Source organism: Mesoplodon bidens, assembly GCF_964165515.1.
Source record: "Mesoplodon bidens genome assembly, chromosome: 6".
NCBI classification, from domain to species: domain Eukaryota; kingdom Metazoa; phylum Chordata; class Mammalia; order Artiodactyla; family Ziphiidae; genus Mesoplodon; species Mesoplodon bidens.
In genome coordinates, this window is record NC_138162.1 from 24,591,482 (window position 1) to 24,603,982 (window position 12,501).

At 43.0% G+C, this 12,501-nt stretch overlaps 1 long non-coding RNA gene across 1 annotated transcript in view; it reads right to left on the reverse strand.

The window, feature by feature from the left end:
• Positions 1-12,501, reverse strand: part of LOC308618758 — a 77,018-nt gene extending 64,517 nt beyond the window's left edge. Inside the window, exons 1-2 of the long non-coding RNA XR_014016080.1 lie at positions 12,152-12,501; positions 611-729 (exon numbers count right to left, since the gene is read on the reverse strand). This is a non-coding gene — a long non-coding RNA (uncharacterized lncRNA). The remainder of the gene's footprint in view (positions 1-610; positions 730-12,151) is intronic.

Sequence of the window (12,501 nt, forward strand, 5' to 3'; positions counted from 1 at the left end):
CTGGTATGGTGGAAAGAACCCGTGACGTGGCTCTGCCTCTGTCCTCCGACATTCCTTCTTCCCTTCTCTAAGCCTCGATTGTATCATCTTTTAAGTGGGAATGATGATGCCACAACTGGCCTCACAGGGTTACTGGGAAAATGCACTCATTCATTCAACAAACCTGTACTGAACAGGGAGTGTGACAAGTGCTGGGATATGGAGCGAACAGGATAAAATCCCTGCCTTCAAGCAATTCACATTTAACAACTGAACAAAGAGGACAGAAAACAATATGGAAGCAAATGTGTAGAGATAGGCAAGGTGGAGAGGACAGAGCTCTACCTGGGCTTGGCCAGGAAGGTTGGCAGGCTCTGGGGGAGGTGTTGTCCGAGCTGAATCATGAAGGGTGAGTAGGAGTTGCTCACAAGAAGGTACAAAGGGCATTCCAGGCATGAAGAGAGCCCAGGGTCTGAAGCAGTGTGGCATGAATAGGGACCTACACATGGCACAGTGTTGCTGAGCGATAAAGTACAGCGGGGGGCGGGGGGTGAGAGAAAAGGGCTAATAGAGACACAGCTCACATGGCTGGAAGACAAGGCCTTGAATAGGCACAAATAATAACACTTACGTGAATTCCAGAGAAACTTCTTCCTCCTTGAAATAATTCAATCCTCTTCCCACACCCATGACACCTGGGGCAATCGTCAGAGCAAGAGGCAGGCTACTCCTCTGAGTTAGCCTGGGTTCCTAGAAAGCAGAGCATGAGTCAGGGGCTTACGAGCTATTCTTTTATTAGGGATCAGGAGTGAGGGACAAGGGGAGTGAAGCAGGAAGGAGGGAGGGCCAATACAAGCATGTGCTATGGAGAAGGCTACCGCTAGATGCACCTCATTATTCAATTTCATGGAAATGTCCCCATGCAATCTGCGTCTCAGGTAGAGTGACCAACTGTCCTGGTTGTCACAGGTCTGAGGGATCTCCCAGGACATGGGACTTTCAGTGCCAAAACTGCAACAGTTCCAGGCAAACCAGGATGAGTTGGTCACCCTACTCTCAGGACTGCCTTCAGTGGTTGAATTTTCTCCTATGGAGTGTTAATTTCCCCCATATTTCTGGGTTGTGCACGTATGGGCATCAACTTGACAGGAAGGTCAATGGGGAAACCTCAGGGAGGGAGGAGAGAGACATGTAACATGGGCCTGAGTGAGATACTACCAGGATAAGCCTATATGAAATAAGCATCCACACAAAGTTGGTGACTGTAGCAGCCACTGGAATGAGAGATAGTGAGGCCAAGAGGATCTGAAGTGGGGCATCCTTCACCCCTAATTCAGAGACATTAGTCCTGGGCAATCTCCTATCTTCAATGTGTGAGCTCTCAGCATGTGACAATCAGCTTGGTGCCTTGGTGTCCTCTCCCATGTCCATCGTGAATAGAACAGGTAAGTACTTTTAAATTACAAAAATCCTTTTTTTTTTTTTTTTTTGGCCGTGCCACACAGCTTGCGGGATCTTAGTTCCCCAACCAGGGCCCCCCTGCAGTGCAAGCGCAGAATCCTAACCACTGGACCTCCAGGGAATTCTCCAAAAATCCTATATATCAACTAAGAATAAAGAGGAAATGTACAAGACTGTAAGGGATTATAGGTCTTCACTAGGTGGACGTCTTTAATAGATATGAAAACACAGATGACAAAAAGTCACAAGAGTATCTAATCCAGGAAGCAATGGGGATGAAACATTAACCAGAGTTGCTTTCAATCCAGATCCCTCGCCAATTCAGCACGGAGTTCAGAATTGCTCTCCTAATTCAGTTTGAAGCCACTGAGTGTTCTTCCCATAGTACTCCAGTGCCTCCTCAGCATAGAGACAGTAGCTAAAACCACAGGAGTGGATGAGATTGCCCAAAGAAAGTCTGTAGAGTGACAAGACCTGTAAGACAAGAATGGATCCTGAAGAACATAACATTTAAGGGAAGGACAGAAGAAGAGGGGCTCACAAAGGAGACAAGTAAGAGCAGAAACAGGAATATTCATTGTTGTGTGTACCAAAGTAGTAGTACCAAAAGGAAAGACTCCTCAACTGTCCAGTGCAGCAAAGAGGTTGAGTCAAATAAGGACTGAAAAGTTTCTAATGGGTTTCGCTATTAGGGGCTTCTTGGTATCCTTAGGGAAATCTAGGGTGGGGGCAGGAGGCAGAGTACAGTGGGTCAAGGAGTGGAGAGGCAGTGATGAAGTAGAAATGGTGATTTTAGACCACTCTTTGAAGAAATTTGGTGAGATTGGTCAACAAGTTGAAAGGCAAATACAGGAAAGAAAGGAGATAATTGTTGCAACAAGGCCCTGAAGACAGCTGGAGGGAACAGATGAGGTCCAGAGCATAGGTGGACATATTGGCCTTGAGAAGAATGAAGGACACTCTGAGAATGAGACAGATGATGGATTTGAGGGTAGGTAGGTGGGAAGACAGGGATGGTCACACTTGATGGTCTTAATTTCTCCATGAAGTAGGGCACACACGGAGGGTGTGGGAAACTAAAAATGGGCTGTGAATAAAGGTTGAAGAAAATGGAAGAATGGGTAAAAAGATTAACAAGTGGCACTAAGAGCCTGGCTGAGACTGAAGATCTTGAACTTGTTGCTATGTGTGTTCATTCATTCATTCATTCCTTCACTCATTTTGGAGCACATCAATGACTGTTGGTTCCCACTGGAGCCAGTACTCAATGACTTAGTTTTGGTCATAGAGATACACGTCAGAGTCTCACAAAGCTCAGGGCTCCAAGCTGTGATCAAGGATCATGACTCCATCACGGCAACACCTACTGAGTGATCTCATCTTCCATCACAGTTTCTACTACTAGGTGGATGCTGATGACCTTCAAATCTCTGACCCCAGTCCAAACCTTTCCCTAGGCTTTAGACCAACATATACCCAACAGATATCTCAATCTCAACATATCCAAATCCATACCATCTTCACCCCCAAACCTGCTCCAACAGGAGAGTGGATCTCCACAGTCTGTGCACGTGAGGATGTCAGGTTACCTTTTCAATGTCTACTTCCTTGCTTGGTTCTAAAAATACCATCTCCAAATGCTTCCCTTTGATGTCAGGAGTCATGACTTTCTGGGGCTATGCCTGGCCCTGCCCACTTGAAGGCTCAAAAGAAACGTTTATAATGTTACTTCTAGGCTCCCCCACCAGCCTGCACAGTCACACCTTGACTTGCTACAGGGCACTCCAACTGACCAACACCCAGCACTGAAGATTCCTCCTGATACAGCCCAGCCACCAGCTCAGGGATCCTACCAAAGAACTAATGTCAATACTTGAGATCAGGGAACAGAACAAACAGATCTAAACTCATATCATCACTTTATCTTCGCCAACAGGGTCCAACCTCCCAAAGCCAAGCTTCAGATACTCTACTACTGTAAAGCAAATTAGACCACAGACCAACTGGAACAACAGATGGATTTCATCCTCTCTGCCAGCTCAGGTGGATTAATGATGGCCACCTGAAGTTACAAAGGACTGTAGAACCTCCAGCAGGCTCATCAGGAAAAAGCTGATGATGGACTGGTCATGTCTGCCACTGGGACAGGCATGAGATGGGGAAGTAACACCAGTTATAGGAGAACTTCACATGTGAAAAGGCCTCATTAGACTACGAGCCTCATACTAGATCACAATAAAGGTCTTCCAAATCTTAACACTGGTTATGGAGCACATAATTGTTTTACGTTAGCATGTTTATTCATTTATTCTTTTGTTCATTTAGAGGTATTTATTGAATGTCTATTTTGTACCAGATATTGACCTAAGCACTAGGAATACAGCTGTGAATAAGACAAACAAGATTCCTGCTCTCACAGGGCTCTCATCCTAGCAGGATGTGTAACAAATAAGAAACTGTTAGGCAGATGTAAGAGCTATGCAGATAATTAAAGCAGGATGATGTGATTCAGATTATCTGGATGACTCCTTTTGACTGGGCATCAGGGAAAGCTGTAGAACGATATAGAGTAAGAGAGTTCTAGGCAGAGGGAACAGCTAGTGCAAAAGCCCTAAGTCAGGAAATTATTTGTGTTCAAAGGATGGAAAGAAGGCCATGTAACTAATGAGGAAGAGCCTGGTTCAAAAAGACACTGGAGAAGTAAACAGGAGCTAAGATCACATGGAGTTTTGTAGGCCAGGATAAGGAGTTTAGACTTTATTCTTGGTGTTTTGAAAAACCATTTAAGGATTTTAAGCAGGAGAGTTGGCATAATCTGATTTATATTTTTAAAGAAACACTCTGGCTGCTGAGTGGAAAATAGAGAGCAGGGGTACAGGACAGAGGCAGGGACACCAGTTAAGAGGCCACTGCAGCAATGCATGTGATAGTTGATGTTGGTTGGGATGAAGGTGGTAATAGTGATGATGAGGAAAAGTTTCAAATTCTTGATTAGTTCTAGAGGGACATGCAACAGGACTTGTGTATAAGGGGTCAGAAAATCAAGAAATCAAAAATATATCTAAGGGACTTCCCTGGTGGTCCAGTGGTTAAGAATCTGCCTTCCAATGCAAGGGACACGGGTTTGATCCCTGGTCAGGGAACTAAGATGCCACATGCCTCGGGGCAACTAAGACCGTGCACCACAACTACTGAGCTCGCGTGCTCTGGAGCCCGCACACTGCAACTAGGGAGTCTGCGCGCCGCAACAAAAGATCCCGCATGCCGCAACTAAGACCTGACACAGCCTAATTAATTAATTAATTAATTTAAAAAATATATATATATATATATAAGGTTTCAGGCCTGATAACCTGTATGAACAAATATTATTTACTGGAATAGGAAATGCTGAGGAAAGAACAGGCTTGAAGTTGGGAGGAACCAAAAGTTGGATTTGGGACAAGTCTGACACACCTATTAGACATCCAAGTGAAGGGACTCAATATAAGGCTGGATGTTTCTAAGTCAAGTTCCAAGAGGCAGACAGAGCTGGAGATAGAGTCTGGGGAGACATGGCTATACAGAGAGTATTCAAAGTTTTGGACCAGAGGAGATCACCAACGGAGAAGAAGTAGCTAGAGAAGAGGACTATGGTCAAAACTTTGAGCACTCTGACATGTGGAAGTCAAGCAGTTAAATGAGGCCATCAGCTAGACAGACCACAAAGGAGCAGCCAAAAGCATGTGATATCCCAGTAATCAAGTGAAGAAAGCAGTTCAAGGAGGGAGTGGTCTACTGAGTGAAGTGCTGCTGAGAGATCAAGTAAGGACAGAGAAGTGACCACTGGAGGTTATTGGTGACCTCATCAAAAACAGTCTCAGTGGACTGGAGAGAAAAGAAGCCCAATCACAGAGGGCTGAGCAGAAATAGGAGGTTAGGAAGAAGAGACAGGAGACAAGTCCGTGAGAAAGGCTGCTTTGAAGGACAGCAGGGAGACAGGCCATCAGCTGAAGGAAGACATGGGGTAAAGGAAAGGCTCTGCAGACGGTGGAGATGATGGAATAGGTATGCATTTTGTTGGGAATGACCTGAGTTAAGAGAAAGAAACTGAGGATGCAGCAGAGATGGGAGAACTGTAGCAGACACGGGAGAATTGGAAAAACAAGAGACCAGAGGATTCAGCTCCCAAGTAAAAGGAGTATCTTTTGGTAAAAGTAGGGACACTTCATCCATAGCAATACGAAGGCAGGCAGGAAAGAGAAACACAAACTCAGACGGATTAAGAGGTGTGGTGGGAAGATAAGGGTGTTCCTTTGTAACTGCTTCCTATTTTATCAATGAAATAGGAGATGAGGTCATCAGATGAAGACAGGGGGAATGGATGGCCCCTCCTGAGAGGCCCTCCCAATGAGTGGGGGAAGGAAGGAGGTAAAGATGTGAAATAACTGTCTTTGGGAATAGGAAGTAAACACCCAGAGAACAGTGGTAGGATTGCTGAACAGGATTGGATGCTAATTGGGGATTTGTTGTCATGAATTTAAAGTGAGACCAGTTGGTCTGGGTATATGTTTTCTCCTATGCTTGAGTTCAGGTATGTGGTAGGAAGATATGTAGGCTTTAAGCAGAGGGCAAATATGAAGGAAGAAGAGTGGAATAAGGGAATTAGGAGTGTTTGAAAAGACTAGTTATGACAATGAACCACAGAAATAAGTGCTGGTTAAGGAAGAAAGTGAGCACAGGAGGGAAATGACAGATGATAAAAAAGTGGGAGGAGCAGTGTATTAGAAGTCTTGATGAGACAGTGTAGAAATACTACCCTCTGGGAGCTGGAATGAGAGGAGGTGGTGGTCAGAGAGTGGGATGCCTAGGTTTTGGGTGATGATATGGTCATGGGTGTGACAAAGGAATGGGTGGCTGGGGTGGGATAGATCAAGGGAGGAGATGATCAAAGAAAGGCATGGAACTGAGAGGCCAACATGTTAGATGTCTCATCCATATGGATGCTGAAGTCACCAGGAACTGTGTCAGGAAAAAGGACAGACAGGAAGACAGTGTGTCAGTGCTAAAGACACTAGTGAATGAGGGTAAAGAATGGGTTCATGTGAACTTCAAGGGAGTGGAGTTTTGAAGGAAAAGAGAGAACTGGATTTAGAATTAACAACAGAAAGCAAGGAGACTCTACCTAATCCACTACACTTACCTCACCTATCCCACCTACTTCACCTCCAGGCCCTCAGGTACCCAGTGGTTAAGAGGAAAAATGTCCTCCACTTGAAAGGGTTGCAGAAAAAGAGTGTCATCGGCAGACACCCAGCTTTCATTTGGTACAGAAACGGAAGTGAACACTCAGAAGAGGTTGAGGATATTAGGGAGACCGTTCCCAAACCATGAGTTCCCAAACCCCCAGAGGAAGAGTTTGGGAGTGCCAGAAGTGGTGGGAAATTGAGTCAGATTAGAGACTGTTCAGAGAACCATGAGGATTAGGGTCCCATTGCCCTGAAGAGCTTGAGTTTCTGGAGATGACTGAGGTTAAACGGTGCTTGAGGCATCTTGGGGTTACTCTTGAGGGTCTCCTACGGAAAGGCAGATTTGATATAGAAAGAACATGGCTGGTGGGCAACAGTTCTCTTCTGTGCCAGCACGTGGGGCAGAAACCACAAAGTGAGCCCCTGGGGGATTGTTCTCTTAAGTGGATGGTGCTGGAGTTCTCTGTGAAGGCTTCTGGGGAGGGGCCATCTGCCCTGAAGCTGGATCCTTAGGGCCAACTTTTCTCTCTGGTGGTGCAGTGCTATGGAGATCTGGAGCACAAGGTCCACAGTCTGTCACTTTGCTCCTGGGTAGTGCAGCACTGTGGTGGACAGTTTCATCTAGAGGTAGGGTTACCAGATAAAATCCAGGACTCACAGTTAAATTTGAATTTCAGATAAATGATGAACACTTTTTTAGTGTAAATATATCCCAGATATCGCACGGGACATACTTAATACTAAAAAATTATACTCTATCCCTGACAACTGCCACATTATGTCAGTGCTTGTATTAGGCAGGGTTCTCCAGAGATCTACAGGGTGAGTCAGCAAGCTGGAGACGAAGGAGAGCCAAATGGTTTAGTTCCAGTCCAAGTCCCAAGGCCTAAGAACCAAGAGTGTTGATGATATAGTTCTGGTTCAAAGACTGACAGGCTAGAGATCCAGAAAAAAAGCCAATGTTCCAGTTCAAAGACAGTCAGACAGGAAGAATTCTCTCTTGCTCAGGAAAGGGTCAGCCTTTTTACTCTAGGCAAGCGTTTAAGTGACTGGATGAGGTCCACCCACGTTAGGAATGGCGATCTCCTCTATTCAATCAATTTAAGTGTTAATCTCAATAAAAAACATCCTCATAGAAACACCAGAATAATGTTTAACCAAATATCTGGGCACCCCCTGGCCCAGTCAGGTTGACACATAAAATTAACCATCACAGTGCCCATGTTCGCACTTTTATGATGGAACTGGAATCAGGCAGTAATATTTTAATTATAATAGTTAATGAGAAAAGCGAGGCAGACCTAATCTCAAGGTGTTAACTGAAGATTAACTATCACAGGCCTGTAAGAAGCAAGCTAACAGAGGTTCAAATGGAGAAAGGTTGTGGGAGAACTAAGTCATCTCACACGCACAGTAGTATAAGCATGATAGATTCAAAAGAACCTTCCTCTTAAAAGGTCAGCCCCAGAGTAGCGTTGCTAATAACTGTTTAGTGTTGGCAAGAAAAAAAAAAATCCAACACACTAAATGCCATTAGTCTGGATTTGATGGGTTTTGTACTATTATATTTGATTTGTAAATTTGTTTTGGTTTTATTATTTATAGGGAGGTTATACCTAGTTTTATATCTGTACATATTAAAATTACATTAAACTAAAATACATTTAAGTCAATACTAGGGAATCCATGAAATTTTTGTCCTTTTAAATGGGTCCATTAGACCATTATCCTTAATTTAAGAAATATTTATATATAATTTAAATGTATTTCAGGCCCTTTTTTAGGGGATTTATGTTCTGGAGCATTTCATTTGTAAAATTCATTAAACTAGATATTACTAGAGGATTTTTTTTAATAACAAATTTTAAAAGTGTGTACTATATGCTACACTGGATTTGGAAAATGTACATCGTATCTCCTCTCTGACATACACAAAGCATTTTAGTAAATAAAAGGCTCTGAGAAATCCAACAGAAAAAGATATCAAATGTTGTTTCACTCAGCGTTTCCCAAGCTTATCTGTGCAAAGAATACCTCTACCACAGCAACTATTAATATCCTGAGGAACAGCTTTATTTGAAAAACACTCATCTATAATACTATCTAGAATAAGAATATTTATTCAACACTTTTGGGCCAAGGACCTCTCTAGCAGTCTAGCAGAGTCTATGGACATCTTAGAATGATGTATTTAAGTGCATAAAATATAAAGGATTACAACGGAAACTAATTATACTGAAATACAATTTTCAAAATAATTTTAAAACAAATGGGAGTACCTGAAGGAGAGAGAAAGAGGAAGGGACAGAAAAATAAATATTTAAAGAAATAAGGGCCAGGGCTTCCCTGGTGGCGCAGTAGTTGAGAGTCCACCTGCCGATGCAGGGGACACGGATTCGTGCCCGGTCCGGGAGGGTCCCACATGCCGCGGAGCGGCTGGGCCCCTGAGCCATGGCCGCTGAGCCTGCGCATCCGGAGCCTGTGCTCCGCAACGGGAGAGGCCCGCGTACCTCAAAAAAAAAAAAAAAAAAGAAAGAAAGAATGGCCAAGGACCACATACTGTATGATTCCATTTATATGAAATGTCTAAAATAAGCAAATCCATAAGCAAATAAATAGATTAGTAGTGGGGGTGGGTGGGGGAGGTTGGAAGGTGACAGCTAGAAGGAACAGAGTTTCTCTTTGGGACAATGAAAATGCTCTAAAACTGATTGTGGTGATGAATGTGCATCATCCACATAGATAATAATATACATTAATTGTATGCTTTAAATAGCTTAATTATATGTTATACAAACTATATCTCAATAAATCTGTTTAAAAAATAATGGCCAAAAATTTTCCAATTATATTGAAAACTCTAAATATACAGATCCATGAGGCCAAGTGAATTCCAAACAGAAGAAAGATGAAGAAAACTACACCAAGGCATATCATAATCAACTTGCTCAAGACAAATGACATAGAGAAAATCTTGAAAGTACTCTGAGAAAGAGACACATTATATACAGTGGAAGACAAAGATGATGGCAGATTTGTTGTTGAAAGCAATGCAAGCTAGAAAAGAGTACAGCAAAATCTTTAACATCTGAAAGAAAACACTAGCAACCCAGAATTCTACATGCAGTGAAATTATCTTTCAAAAACAAAGGACACAAAATGAGATGCCACTTCACACCCATTAGGATGGCTATTATCCAAAAAAAATGGAAAATAAATGTTTGCAAGGAAATTAGAACCCTGATGCCTCACTGGTGGGAATGTAAAATGATACAGCCACTGTGGAAAACTGTTTGGTGGTTCCTCAAAAAATTTAACATAAAATTACCATGTGATCTAGGAGTTCTGCTCCCACATATATAGCTAAAACAACTGAAAATAGATGCTCAAACAAACACCTATACACAGTACCTAGGGTCAACAAAAATGTATTATACACTTAAAATTTTATTAAAAAGGTAAATCTCATGTTAAGTGTTCTTACCACAATAAAATTAAAAAATTTTTAAATGTTCATAGCAGCACTATTCATAATACCCAAAAAGTAGAAAAAAACCCAAATGTCCATGAACTGAGGAAAGGGTAAATAAAATGTGGTATACACATGCAATGGAATATTATCCAGACACAAAAGGGAATGAAGTACTGATACATGCTACAAACATGAACCACAAAAACAAGCTAAGTGGAAGAAGCTAGTCATAAAGGACTACATGTTGCATTATTCCATTTATTTCATATTCCATTATGAAATATCCAGAATAGGCAAATCTATAAAGACAATAAACAGATGAGTAGTTGCCTGGGACTGGGGGAGTGGGGAATAGGGAGTGACTTCTTAATGGATATGGAGTTTCCTTTGGGGGTGATGAAAATATTCTGCAACCACAGTGGCGATGGTTCACAGTATTGTGAATATACTAAATGCCACTGGACTGCACACTTTAAAATGCTTAAAATAGTGAATTTTATGTTTTTCTGTATTTTATCACAATTTTAAAAACCACAATGAGATACACTGCACACCTATTAAAATGATTAAGGTTAAAAAGACCAAAGGACTAATCTTTCTTAGAAAGTTCAGCATACACCAACTACCATATGATCCAGCCATTCCTTTCCTAGGTATCCCAAGAGAAATGGAAGCACATGTCCACACAAAGACTTGTACACAAATCTTCATAACAATTTTACTCTAATAGCCCAAAACTGGAAATAACCAAAGTCCATCAATAGAGGATGGATAAACAAATTGTGGTCTATCCTTACAATGGAATAGTATTCAGCAGTATAAAAAGAATGAGTTATTGACATATTCAGCAATCTGGAAGAATCTCAAAAGAATTATACTAAGGTATAAGAAGACAGGCAAAAATGAGCACGTATTGAATGATACCCTTTATATAAAATTCTAGGAAATGCAAATTAAGCTATAGTGACGAAAGCAGATCTGTGGTTGCCTTGTGACTAGGGATAGGACAGAGGGGTTTCAAAAGGACACAAGAAACCTTTTGCAGGTAGGGGACATATTCACTATCATGATTGGAGTAATTGTTTCACAGGTACATACACATGTCAATACTTATCAAATTATACACTTTAAATATGTGGAGTTTATAATATTTCAATTATATCTCAATGATGCTCTTAAAAACATTTTCTAAAGTATATGTGATAAGGAATGTTTAAGGAAGAAAATCTAAATCATGCTTTTATTTTCCACTAGATTGTACAGTTATAAATTTGTCTTTAAAAAATTTAAATCTTGGGGCTTCCCTGGTGGCGCAGTGGTTGAGACTACGCCTGCCGATGCAGGGGACACAGGTTCGTGCCCCGGTCCAGGAAGATCCCACATGCCGCGGAGCGGCTGGGCCCGTGAGCCATGGCCGCTGAGCCTGCGCATCCAGAGCCTGTGCTCCGCAACGGGAGACGCCACAACAGTGAGAGGCCCGTATACCGCAAAAAAAAAAAAAAAAAAAAATTTAAATCTTGTTCCAGGGACTTCCCTGGTGGCGCATTGGTTAAGAATCGCCTGCCAGTGCAGGGTACACGGGTTTGATCTCTGGTCCGGGAAGATCCCACATGCCGCGGAGCAACTAGGGCCGTGCGCAACAACTACTGAGACTGCACTCTGGAACCCGCGAGCCACAACTGCTGGGCCCATGCACCACAACTACTGGGGCCCACACGCCCTAGAGCCCATGCTCCACAACAAGAGAAGCCACCGCAATGAGAAGCTCACACACCGTAACGAAAAGTGGCCCCCTCTTGTCGCAGCTGGAGAAAGCCCGTGCGCAGCGATGAAGACCGAACACAGCCAAAAATAAAAGTAAATAAAATTTAAAAATTGACTAAGCACTCAATGTGTTATACTGATTGCTCTATCGATGACTGTATTGGACAGAATAGGCTAGAATAAACTACAGTAACAAACAGCCCAAATCTGAGCAGCTTAATACCACCGAGGTTTATTTCTCACTCACCCTGCAAATCCGTAACAATTGATGGGGGTCATGGTCATGGTAGTCTCCCTGAGACCCAGGCCAATAAAGCTCCAACATCCTGGAATGTGGCCTCCTTAGTCAATGCAGCCGGAGAAGAGAGAACTAAAGAGTCAAGCACCTGCGACTCAAAGCTCCAGTCCAGGGGGCTTCCCTGGTGGCGCAGTGGTTGAGAGTCCGCCTGCCGATGCAGGGGACACGGGTTCGTGTCCCGGTCTGGGAGGATCCCACATGCCGCGGAGCGGCTGGGCCCGTGAGCCATGGCCGCTGAGCCTGCGCGTCCGGAGCCTGTGCTCCGCAACGGGAGAGGCCACAACAGTGAGAGGCCCGCG